A 12713-nucleotide genomic window follows, 5' to 3' on the forward strand; every position below is an offset into this window, starting at 1 on the left:
GAAAAACACTCTGTGACGGAAAAAAAACTCCGCGTCGGAAAGACACTCCACGTCGGAAAAAAACGCGTCGGAAAAGAACTCCGTGTCGTAAAAGAACTCCGTTTCGGAAAAGAACTCCGTGTCGGGAAAAGAACTCCGCGTCGGGAAAAGAACTCCGTGTCGGGAAAAGAACTCCGTGTCGGAAAAGATCTCCGTGTCGGAAAAGATCTCCGTGTTGGAAAAGACTCCGTGTTGGAAAAGACTCCGTGCTGAAAGAGACTTCGTGCTGGAAGAGACTCCGTGTTGGAAGTGACTCCGTGATGGAAGTGACTCCGTGATGGGGGTGACTCCTTGTTTGAAGAGACCTCCGTGTTGGAATAGACCTCCGTGTTGGAAGAGACCTCCGTGTTGGAAGAGAACTCCGTGTTGGAAAAGAACTCCGTGTCGCAAAAAAATCTCCGTGTCGCAAAAAACCTCCGTGTCGTAAAAAAACCTCCGTATCGCAAAAAACCTCCGTGTCGCAAAAAACGTCCGTGTCGCAAAAAACATCCGTCTCGCAAAAACCTCCGTGTCGGGAAAAAAAATCCGTGTCGGAAAAGAACTCCGTGTCGGAAAAACACTCCGTGTCGAAAAACACTCCGTGTCGGGAAAACACTCCGTGTCGAAAAAACACTCCGTGTCGGGAAAATAACTCCGTGACGGGAAAAGAACTCCGTGTCGGAAAAGAACTCCGTGTCGGAAGAGAACTCCGTGTTGGAAAAGACTCCGTGTTGGAAAAGACTCCGTGTTGGAAGAGACTCAGTGTTGGAAGAGACTCCGTGCTGGAAGAGACTCCGTGTTGGAAGTGACTCCGTGTTGGAAAAGAACTCCGTGTTGGAAAAGAACTCCGTGTCGGAAAAACACGCTGTGTCGGAAAGACACTCCGCGTCGGAAAAACTCTCGGCGTCGGAAAAACACTCCGTGTCAGAAAAACTCCGTGTCGGAAAAGAACTCAGTGACGGAAAAGAACTCAGTGACGGAAAAGAACTCCGTTTCGGAAAAGAACTCCGTGTCAGAAAAGAACTCCGCGTCGGAAAAGAGCTCCGTGTCGGAAAAGAACTCCGTGTCGGGAAAAGAACTCCGTGTCGGGAAAAGAAATCCGTGTCGGGAAAAGAACTCCGGGACGGAAAAGAACTCCGTGTCGGAAAAGAACTCCGTGTCGGAAAAGAACTCCGTGACGGAAAAGAACTCCGTGTCGGAAAAGAACTCCGTGTCGGAAAAAGAACTCCGTGTCGGGAAAAGAACTCCGTGTCAGCAAAGAACTCCGTGTCGGAAGAGAACTCCGTGTTGGAAAAGACTCTGTTGGAAAAGATTCCGTGTTGGAAAAGACTCCGTGATGGAAGAGACTTCGTGCTGGAAGAGACTCCGTGTTGGAAATGACTCCGTGATGGAAGTGACTCCGTGATGGAGGTGACTCCTTGTTTGAAGAGACCTCCGTGTTGGAATAGACCTCCGTGTTGGAAGAGACCTCCATGTTGGAAGAGAACTCCGTCTTGGAAAAGAAATCCGTGTTGGAAAAGAACTCTGTGTTGGAAAAGAACTCCGTGTTGGTAAAGAACTCCGTGTTAAAAAAAACGTGTTGGAAAAGAACTCCGTGTCGGAAAGAAAACTCCGTGTGGCAAAAAAATCTCCGTGTCGAAGAAAACCTCCGTGTCGCAAAAAAATCTCCGTGTCGCAAAAAACCTCCGTGTAGCAAAAAAACCTCCGTGTCGCAAAAAAAACCTCCGTGTCGTAAAAAAAAACTTCGTGTCGCAAAAAAAACTTCCGTGTCGCAAAAAACCTCTGTGTCGCAAAAACCGTGTCGCAAAAACACCTCCGTGTCGGAAAAAATTGTCCATGTCGCAAAAAACGTCCTTGTCGCAAAAAACATCCGTGTCGCAAAAACCTCCGTGTCCGGAAAAAACCTCCGTGTCAGAAAAGAAATCCGTGCCGGAAAAGAACTCCATGTCGGAAAAACACTCCGTGTCGGAAAAACACTCCGTGTCGAAAAAGCACTCTGTGTCGAAAAAACACTCCGTGTCGGGAAAAAACTCCGTGTCGAAAAAACACTCCGTGTCGGGAAAACACTCTGTGTCGGAAAAACACTCCGTGTCCGGAAAACACTCCGTGTCGGAAAAACACTCTGTGACGGAAAAAAAAACTCCGCGTCGGAAAGACACTCCACGTCGGAAAAAAACGCGTCGGAAAAGAACTCCGTGTCGTAAAAGAACTCCGTTTCGGAAAAGAACTCCGTGTCGGGAAAAGAACTCCGCGTCGGGAAAAGAACTCCGTGTCGGGAAAAGAACTCCGTGTCGGAAAAGATCTCCGTGTCGGAAAAGATCTCCGTGTTGGAAAAGACTCCGTGTTGGAAAAGACTCCGTGCTGAAAGAGACTTCGTGCTGGAAGAGACTCCGTGTTGGAAGTGACTCCGTGATGGAAGTGACTCCGTGATGGAGGTGACTCCTTGTTTGAAGAGACCTCCGTGTTGGAATAGACCTCCGTGTTGGAAGAGACCTCCGTGTTGGAAGAGAACTCCGTGTTGGAAAAGAACTCCGTGTCGCAAAAAAATCTCCGTGTCGCAAAAAACCTCCGTGTCGTAAAAAAACCTCCGTATCGCAAAAAACCTCCGTGTCGCAAAAAACGTCCGTGTCGCAAAAAACATCCGTCTCGCAAAAACCTCCGTGTCGGGAAAAAAAATCCGTGTCGGAAAAGAACTCCGTGTCGGAAAAACACTCCGTGTCGAAAAACACTCCGTGTCGGGAAAACACTCCGTGTCGAAAAAACACTCCGTGTCGGGAAAATAACTCCGTGACGGGAAAAGAACTCCGTGTCGGAAAAGAACTCCGTGTCGGAAGAGAACTCCGTGTTGGAAAAGACTCCGTGTTGGAAAAGACTCCGTGTTGGAAGAGACTCAGTGTTGGAAGAGACTCCGTGCTGGAAGAGACTCCGTGTTGGAAGTGACTCCGTGTTGGAAAAGAACTCCGTGTTGGAAAAGAACTCCGTGTCGGAAAAACACGCTGTGTCGGAAAGACACTCCGCGTCGGAAAAACTCTCGGCGTCGGAAAAACACTCCGTGTCAGAAAAACTCCGTGTCGGAAAAGAACTCAGTGACGGAAAAGAACTCAGTGACGGAAAAGAACTCCGTTTCGGAAAAGAACTCCGTGTCAGAAAAGAACTCCGCGTCGGAAAAGAGCTCCGTGTCGGAAAAGAACTCCGTGTCGGGAAAAGAACTCCGTGTCGGGAAAAGAAATCCGTGTCGGGAAAAGAACTCCGGGACGGAAAAGAACTCCGTGTCGGAAAAGAACTCCGTGTCGGAAAAGAACTCCGTGACGGAAAAGAACTCCGTGTCGGAAAAGAACTCCGTGTCGGAAAAAGAACTCCGTGTCGGGAAAAGAACTCCGTGTCAGCAAAGAACTCCGTGTCGGAAGAGAACTCCGTGTTGGAAAAGACTCTGTTGGAAAAGATTCCGTGTTGGAAAAGACTCCGTGATGGAAGAGACTTCGTGCTGGAAGAGACTCCGTGTTGGAAATGACTCCGTGATGGAAGTGACTCCGTGATGGAGGTGACTCCTTGTTTGAAGAGACCTCCGTGTTGGAATAGACCTCCGTGTTGGAAGAGACCTCCATGTTGGAAGAGAACTCCGTCTTGGAAAAGAAATCCGTGTTGGAAAAGAACTCTGTGTTGGAAAAGAACTCCGTGTTGGTAAAGAACTCCGTGTTAAAAAAAACGTGTTGGAAAAGAACTCCGTGTCGGAAAGAAAACTCCGTGTGGCAAAAAAATCTCCGTGTCGAAGAAAACCTCCGTGTCGCAAAAAAATCTCCGTGTCGCAAAAAACCTCCGTGTAGCAAAAAAACCTCCGTGTCGCAAAAAAAACCTCCGTGTCGTAAAAAAAAAACTTCGTGTCGCAAAAAAAACTTCCGTGTCGCAAAAAACCTCTGTGTCGCAAAAACCGTGTCGCAAAAACACCTCCGTGTCGGAAAAAATTGTCCATGTCGCAAAAAAGTCCGTGTCGCAAAAAACATCCGTGTCACAAAAAACCTCCGTGTCGGAAAAGAAATCCGTGTCGAAAAAACACTCCGTGTCGAAAAAACACTCCGTGTCGGGAAAACACTCCATGTCGGAAAAACACTCCGCGTCGGAAACACTCCGCGTCGGAAAGACACTCCGCGTCGGAAAAAAACGCGTCAGAAAAGAACTCCGTGTCGGAAAAGAACTCCGTTTCGGAAAAGAACTCCGTGTCGGGAAAAGAACTCCGTGTCGGAAAAGAACTCCGTGTCGGAAAAGATCTCCGTGTTGGAAAAGACTCCGTGTTCTAAAAGACTCCGTGCTGGAAGAGACTCCGTGTTGGAAAAGACTCCGTGTTGGAAAAGACTCCGTGTTGAAAGAGACTCCGTGTTGGAAGAGACTCCTTGTTTGAATAGACCTCCGTGTTTGAAGAGACCTCCGTGTTGGAAGAGAACTCCGTGTTGGAAAAAAACTGCAATGGAAAAAACTCCGTGTCGGAAAGAACTCCGTCTCGGAAAGAAAACTCCGTGTCGAAAAGAAAACTCCGTGTCGCAAAAAACCTCCGTATCGCAAAAAAATCTCCGTGTCGCAAAAAACCTCCGTGTCGTAAAAAAAACCTCCGTGTCGTAAAAAAAACCTCCGTGTAACAAAAAAAAACCTCCGTGTCGCAAAAACCTCCGTGTCGCAAAAAAACCTCCGAGTCGCAAAAAAAATCTCCGTGTCGCAAAAACCTCCGTGTCGCAAAAAAACGTCCGTGTCGCAAAAAAACGTCCTTGTCGCAAAAAACATCCGTGTCGCAAAAACCTCCGTGTCCGGAAAAAACCTCCGTGTCGGAAAAGAAATCCGTGCCGGAAAAGAACTCCACGTCGGAAAAAACTCCGTGTCGGAAAAACACTGTGTCGAAAAAGCACTCTGTGTCGAAAAAACACTCCGTGCCGGGAAAACACTCCGTGTCGGGAAAACACTCTGTGTCGGAAAAACACTCCGTGTCCGGAAAACACTCCGTGTCGGAAAAACACTCTGTGTCGGAAAAACACTCCGCGTCAGAAAGACACTCCGCGTCGGAAAAAAACGCGTCGGAAAAGAACTCCGTGTCGGAAAAGAACTCCGTGTCGGGAAAAGAACTCCGTGTCGGGAAAAGAACTCCGTGTCGGAAAAGAACTCCGTGTCGGAAAAGAACTCCGTGTCGGGAAAAGAACTCCGTGTCGGGAAAGAAATCCGTGTCGGGAAAAGAACTCCGTGACGGAAAAGAACTTCGTGTCGGAAAAGAACTCCGTGTTGGAAAAGACTCCGTGTTGGAAGAGACTCCGTGTTGGAAGAGACTCCGTGCTGGAAGAGACTCCGTGTTGGAAGTGACTCCGTGTTTGAATAGACCTCCGTGTTGGAAGGGACCTCCGTGTTGGAAGAGAACTCCGTGTTGGAAAAGAACTCCGTGTTGGAAAAGAACTCCGTGTCGGAAAAACACGCAGTGTCGGAAAAACACGCCGTGTCGGAAAGACATTCCGCGTCGGAAAGACACTCCGCGTCGGAAAGACACTCCGCGTCGAAAAAACACTCCGCGTCGGAAAAACACTCCGCGTCGGAAAAAAACTGTGTCGGAAAAGATCTCAGTGACGGAAAAGAACTCACTGACGGAAAGGAACTCCGCGTCGGAAAAGAACTCCGTGTCGGAAAATAACTCCGTGTCGGAAGAGAACTCCGTGTTGGAAAAGACTCCGAATTCGAAAAGATTTCGTGTTGGAAAAGACCTCCGTGTTGGAAGAGTCCTCCGTGTTGGAAGAGACCTAAGCGTTGGAAGAGAACTCCGTGTTGGAAAATAACTCCGTGTTGGAAGAGAACTCCGTGTCGGAAAAACACGCCGTGTCGAAAAAACACGCCGTGTCGGAAAGACACTCCGCGTCGGAAAGACACTCCGCGTCGGAAAAACTCTCCGCGTCGGAAAAGAACTCAGTGACGGAAAAGAACTTAGTGACGGAAAAGAACTCCGTGTCAGAAAAGAACTCCGTGTCGGAAAAGAACTCCGTGTCGGAAAAGAACTCCGTGTCGGGAAAAGAACTCCGTGTCGGGAAAAGAAATTCGTGTCGGGAAAAGAACTCAGTGACGGAAAAGAACGCCGTGTCGGAAAAGAACTCCGTGTCGGAAAAGAACTCCGTGTCGGGAAAAGAACTCCGTGTCGGGAAAAGAAATCCGTGTCGGGAAAAGAACTCCGTGACGGAAAAGAACTCCGTGTCGGAAAAGAACTCCGTGTCGGAAAAGAACTCCGTGTTGGAAAAGACTCCGTGTTGGAAAAGACTCCGTGTTGGAAGAGACTCCGTGCTGGAAGAGACTTCGTGCTGGAAGAGACTCCGTGTTGGAAGTGACTCCGTGATGGAAGTGACTCCGTGATGGAGGTGACTCCTTGTTTGAAGAGACCTCCGTGTTGGAATAGACCTCCGTGTTGGAAGAGACCTCCATGTTGGAAGAGAACTCCGTCTTGGAAAAGAAATCCGTGTTGGAAAAGAACTCTGTGTTGGAAAAGAACTCCGTGTTGGTAAAGAACTCCGTGTTGGAAAAAAAACGTGTTGGAAAAGAACTCCGTGTCGGAAAGAAAACTCCGTGTCGCAAAAAAATCTCCGTGTCGCAAGAAAACCTCCGTGTCGCAAAAAAATCTCCGTGTTGCAAAAAACCTCCGCGTCGAAAAAAACCTTCGTGTCGCAAAAAAAACCTCCGTGTCGCAAAAAACCTCCGTGTAGCAAAAAACCTCCGTGTCGCAAAAAAAACCTCCGTGTCGTAAAAAAAAAAACTTCGTGTCGCAAAAAAAACTTCCGTGTCGCAAAAAACCTCCGTGTCGCAAAAAACCGTGTCGCAAAAACACCTCCGTGTCGGAAAAAAACGTCCATGTCGCAAAAAAAGTCCGTGTCGCAAAAAACATCCGTGTCACAAAGAACCTCCGTGTCGGAAAAGAAATCCGTGTCGAAAAAAACACTCCGTGTCGAAAAAACACTCCGTGTCGGGAAAACACTCCATGTCGGAAAAACACTCCGCGCCGGAAACTCTCCGCGTCGGAAAGACACTCCGCGTCGGAAAAAAAACTCCGCGTCAGAAAAGAACTCCGTGTCGGAAAAGAACTCCGTTTCGGAAAAGAAGTCCGTGTCGGGAAAAGAACTCCGTGTCGGAAAAGAACTCCGTGTCGGAAAAGATCTCCGTGTTGGAAAAGACTCCGTGTTGGAAAAGACTCCATGCTGGAAGAGACTCCGTGTTGGAAAAGACTCCGTGTTGGAAAAGACTCCATGTTGAAAGAGACTCCGTGTTGGAAGAGACTCCTTGTTTGAATAGACCTCCGTGTTTGAAGAGACCTCCGTGTTTGAAGAGACCTCCGTGTTGGAAGAGAACTCCGTGTTTGAAAAGAACTCCGTGTTGGAAAAAAACTGCAATGGAAAAAACTCCGTGTCGGAAAGAACTCCGTCTCGGAAAGAAAACTCCGTGTCGGAAAGAACTCCGTCTCGGAAAGAAAACTCCGTGTCGCAAAGAAAACTCCGTGTCGCAAAAAAACCTCCGTGTCGCAAAAAAATCTCCGTGTCGCAAAAAACCTCCGTGTCGAAAAAAACTTCCGTGTCGCAAAAAATCCTCCGAGTCGCAAAAAAAAATCTCCGTGTCGCAAAAAACCTCCGTGTCGCAAAAACGTCCGTGTCGCAAAAAAACGTCCGTGTCGCAAAAAAACGTCCTTGTCGAAAAAAACATCCGTGTCGCAAACAACCTCCGTGTCGGGAAAAAACCTCCGTGTCGGAAAACAAATCCATGCTAGAAAAGAACTCCATGTCGGAAAAACACTCCGTGTCGGAAAAACACTCCGTGTCGAAAAAACACTCCGTGTCGAAAAAACGCTCCGTGTCGGGAAAACACTCCGTGTCGAAAAAACACTCCGTGTCGGAAAAACACTCCGCGTCGGAAAGACACTCCGCGTCGGAAAGACACTCCGCGTCGGAAAAACACACCGCGTCGGAAAAAACTCCATGTCGGAAAAGAACTCATTGACGGAAAAGAACTCGGTGACGGAAAGGAACTCCGTGTCGGAAAAGAACTCCGTGTCGGAAAAGAACAACCTTTCGGAAAAGACTCCGTGTCGTGAAAATAACTCCGTGTCGGGAAAAGAACTGCGTGTCGGGAAAAGAACTCCGTGTCGGAAAAGAACTCCGTGTCGGAAGAGAACTCCGTGTTGGAAAAGACTCCGTGTTGGAAAAGATTCCGTGTTGGAAGAGACTCCGTGCTGGAAGAGACTCAATGCTGGAAGAGACTCCATGTTGGAAGTGACTCCGTGATGAAAGTGACTCCGTGATGGAAGTGACTCCTTGTTTGAAGAGACCTCCGTGTTTCAATAGACCTCCGTGTTTGAAGAGACCTCCGAGTTGGAAGAGACCTCCGTGTTGGAAAAGAACTCCGTGTTGGAAAAAAACTGCAATGGAAAAACTGCGTGTTGGAAAAAAGAACTCCGTGTCGGAAAGAAAACTCCGTGTCGGAAAGAACTCCGTCTCGGAAAGAAAACTCCGTGTCGCAAAGAAAACTCCGTGTCGCAAAAAACCTCCGTGTCGCAAAAAACCTCCGTGTCGCAAAAAAACCTCCGTGTCGCAAAAAACCCTCCGAGTCGCAAAAAAAAAAATCTCCGTGTCGCAAAAAACCTCCGTGTCGCAAAAAACGTCCGTGTCGCAAAAAAACGTCCGTGTCGCAAAAAACGTCCTTGTCGAAAAAACATCCGTGTCGCAAAAAACCTCCGTGTCGGGAAAAAACCTCCGTGTCGGAAAAGAAATGCTTGTCGGAAAAGAACTCCATGTCGGAAAAACACTCCGTGTCGAAAAAACACTCCGTGTCGAAAAAACACTCCGTGTCGGAAAACACAGTGTCGGAAAAACACTCCGTGTCGGAAAAACACTCCGCGTCGGAAAGACACTCCGCGTCGGAAAGACACTCCGCGTCGGAAAAACACACCGCGTCGGAAAAAACTCCATGTCGGAAAAGAACTCATTGACGGAAAAGAACTCGGTGACGGAAAGGAACTCCGTGTCGGAAAAGAACTCCGTGTCGGAAAAGAACAACCTTTCGGAAAAGACTCCGTGTCGTGAAAATAACTCCGTGTCGGGAAAAGAACTGCGTGTCGGGAAAAGAACTCCGTGTCGGAAAAGAACTCCGTGTCGGAAGAGAACTCCGTGTTGGAAAAGACTCCGTGTTGGAAAAGATTCCGTGTTGGAAGAGACTCCGTGCTGGAAGAGACTCAATGCTGGAAGAGACTCCATGTTGGAAGTGACTCCGTGATGAAAGTTACTCCGTGATGGAAGTGACTCCTTGTTTGAAGAGACCTCCGTGTTTCAATAGACCTCCGTGTTTGAAGAGACCTCCGAGTTGGAAGAGACCTCCGTGTTGGAAAAGAACTCCGTGTTGGAAAAAAACTGCAATGGAAAAACTGCGTGTTGGAAAAAAGAACTCCGTGTCGGAAAGAAAACTCCGTGTCGGAAAGAACTCCGTCTCGGAAAGAAAACTCCGTGTCGCAAAGAAAACTCCGTGTCGCAAAAAAACCTCCGTGTCGCAAAAAACCTCCGTGTCGCAAAAAAACCTCCGTGTCGCAAAAAACCCTCCGAGTCGCAAAAAAAAAATCTCCGTGTCGCAAAAAACCTCCGTGTCGCAAAAAACGTCCGTGTCGCAAAAAAACGTCCGTGTCGCAAAAAACGTCCTTGTCGAAAAAACATCCGTGTCGCAAAAAACCTCCGTGTCGGAAAAGAAATGCTTGTCGGAAAAGAACTCCATGTCGGAAAAACACTCCGTGTCGAAAAAAACACTCCGTGTCGAAAAAACACTCCGTGTCGGAAAACACTCTGTGTCGGAAAAACACTCCGTGTCGGAAAAACACTCCACGTCGGAAAGACACTCCGCGTCGGAAAGCCACTCCGCGTCCGAAAAACACTCCGCGTCGGAAAAAACTCCATGTCGGAAAAGAACTCAGTGACGGAAAAGAACTCGGTGACGGAAAGGAACTCCGTGTCGGAAAAGAACTCCGTGTCGGAAAAGAACAACCTTTCGGAAAAGACTCCGTGTCGTGAAAATAACTCCTTGTCGGGAAAAGAACTGCGTGTCGGGAAAAGAACTCCGTGTTGGAAAAGAACTCCGTGTCGGAAGAGAACTCCGTGTTGGAAAAGACTCCGTGTTGGAAAAGATTCCGTGTTGGAAGAGACTCCGTGTTGGAAGAGACTCCGTGTTGAGACTCCGTGTTGGAAGAGACTCCGTGTTGGAAGTGACTCCATGTTTGAATAGACCTCCGTGTTGGAAGAGACCTCCGTGTTGGAAGAGACCTCCGTGTGAAGAGACCTCCGTGTTGGAAGAGAACTCCGTGTTGGAAAAAACGCCGTGTCGGAAAAACACGCCGTGTCGGAAAGACACTCCGCGTCGAAAAAGCACTCCGTGTCAGAAAAAACTCCGTGTCGGAAAAGAACTCAGTGACGGAAAAAAACTCAGTGACGGAAAAGAACTCCGTGTCGGAAAAGAACTCCGCGTCGGGAAAAGAAATCCGTGTCGGGAAAAGAACTCCCTGTCGGAAAAGAACTCCGTGTCGAAAAAGAACTCCGTGTCGGAAAAGAACGTCGTGTCGGAAAAGAACTCCGTGTTGGAAAAGACTCCGTGTTGGAAGAGACTCCGTGTTGGAAGAGACTCCATGCTGGAAGACACTCCGTGTTGGATGTGACTCCGAGATGGAAGTGACTCCGTGATGGAAGTGACTCCTTGTTTGAAGAGACCTCCGTGTTGGAATTGACCTCCGTGTTGGAAGAGACCCCCGTGTTTGAAGAGAACTCCGTGTTGGAAAAGAAATCCGTGTTGAAAGAGACCTCCGTGTTGGAAGAGAACTCCGTGTTGGAAAAGAACTCCGTGTTGGAAAAGAACTCCGTGCCTCAAAAACTCGCCGTGTCGGAAAAACACGCCGTGTCGAAAAGACACTCCGCGTCGGAAAGACACTCCGCGTCGGAAAAACACTCCGCGTCGGAAAAACACTCCGCGTCGGAAAAACACTCCGTGTCAGAAAAGAACTCCGTGTCGGAAAAGAACTCAATGTCGGGAAAAGAACTCCGTGTCAGGAAAAGAAATTCATGTCGGGAAAAGAACTCGGTGTCGCAAAAGAACTCGGTGTCGGAAAAGAACTCCGTGTAGGAAAAGACTCCGTGTTGGAAAAGTCTCCGCGTTGGAAGAGACTCCATGTTGGAAGAGACTCCATGCTGGAAGAGACTCTGTGTTGGAAGTGACTCCGTGATGAAAGTGACTCCGTGATGGAAGTGACTCCTTGTTTGAAAAGACCTCAGTGTTGGAATAGACCTTAGTGTTGGAAGAGACCTCCGTGCTGGAAGATACCTCGTGTTGGAAGAGAACTCCGTGTTGGAAAAGAAATCCGTGTTGGAAGAGAACTCCGTGTTGGAAAAGAACTCCGTGTTGGAAACGAACTCCGTGTTGGAAAAAACTGCGATGGAAAAAACTCTGTGTTGGAAAAAAGAACTCCGTGTCGGAAAGAAAACTCCGTGTCGCAAAAAACCTCCGTGTCGCAAAAAATCTCCGTGTCGCAAAAAAAACCTCCGTGTCGCAAAAAACCTCCGTGTCGCAAAAAATCCTCCTTGTCGCAAAAAAACATCCTTGTCGCAAAAAAACCTCCGTGTCGCAAAAATCCTCCGTGTCGCAAAAAAAACCTCCGTGTCGCAAAAAAAACCTCCGTGTCGCAAAAACCTCCGTGTCGCAAAAGACGTCCGTGTCGCAAAAAAACGTTCGTGTCGCAAAAAACATCCGTGTCGCAAAAACCTCCGTGTCGGGAAAAACCACCGTGTCGGAAAAGAAATCCGTGTCGGAAGAGAACTCCGTGTTGGAAAAGACTCCGTGTTGGAAAAGATTCCGTGTTGGAAGAGACTTTGTGTCGGAAGAGACTCCGTGTTGAAAGAGATTCCGTATTGGAAGAGACTCCGTGCTGGAAGAGACTCCGTGTTGGAAATGACTCCGTGTTGGAAGTGACTCCGTGTTTGAATAGACCTCCGTGTTGGAAGAGACCTCCGTGTTGGAAGAGACCTCCGTGTTGGAAGAGACCTCCATGTTGGAAGAGAACTCCGTGTTGGAAAAGGACTCCGTGTTGGAAAAAACGCCGTGTCGGAAAAACACGCCGTGTCGGAGACATTCCGCGTCGGAAAGACACTCCGCGTCGGAAAAACACTCCGCGTGAGAAAAACACTCCGTGTCAGAAAAACTCTGTGTCGGAAAAGAACTCAGTGACGGAAAAGAACTCAGTGACGGAAAAGAACTCCGTGTCGGAAAAGAACTCCGTGTCAGAAAAGAACTCCGTGTCGGAAAAGAACTCCGTGTCGGGAAAAGAAATCCGTCTCGGGAAAAGAACTCCGTGTCGGAAAAGAACTCCGTGTCGGAAAAGAACTCCGTGTTGGAAAAGACTCCGTGTTGGAAGAGACTCCGTGTTGGAAGAGACTCCGTGCTGGAAGAGACTCTGTGCTGGAAGAGACTCCGTGCTGGAAGAGACTCCGTGTTGGAAGTGACTCCGTGATGGAAGTGGCTCTGTGATGGAAGTGACTCCTTGCTTGAAGAGACCTCCGTGTTGGAATAGACCTCCATGTTGGAAGAGACCTCCGTGTTCGAAGAGAACTCCGTGTTGGAAAAGAAATCCGTGGTGGAAAAGAACTCCGTGTTGGAAAAGAGCTCCGTGTTGG

This window comes from Amblyomma americanum, chromosome 1, assembly GCF_052857255.1.
Source record: "Amblyomma americanum isolate KBUSLIRL-KWMA chromosome 1, ASM5285725v1, whole genome shotgun sequence".
Taxonomy (NCBI): domain Eukaryota; kingdom Metazoa; phylum Arthropoda; class Arachnida; order Ixodida; family Ixodidae; genus Amblyomma; species Amblyomma americanum.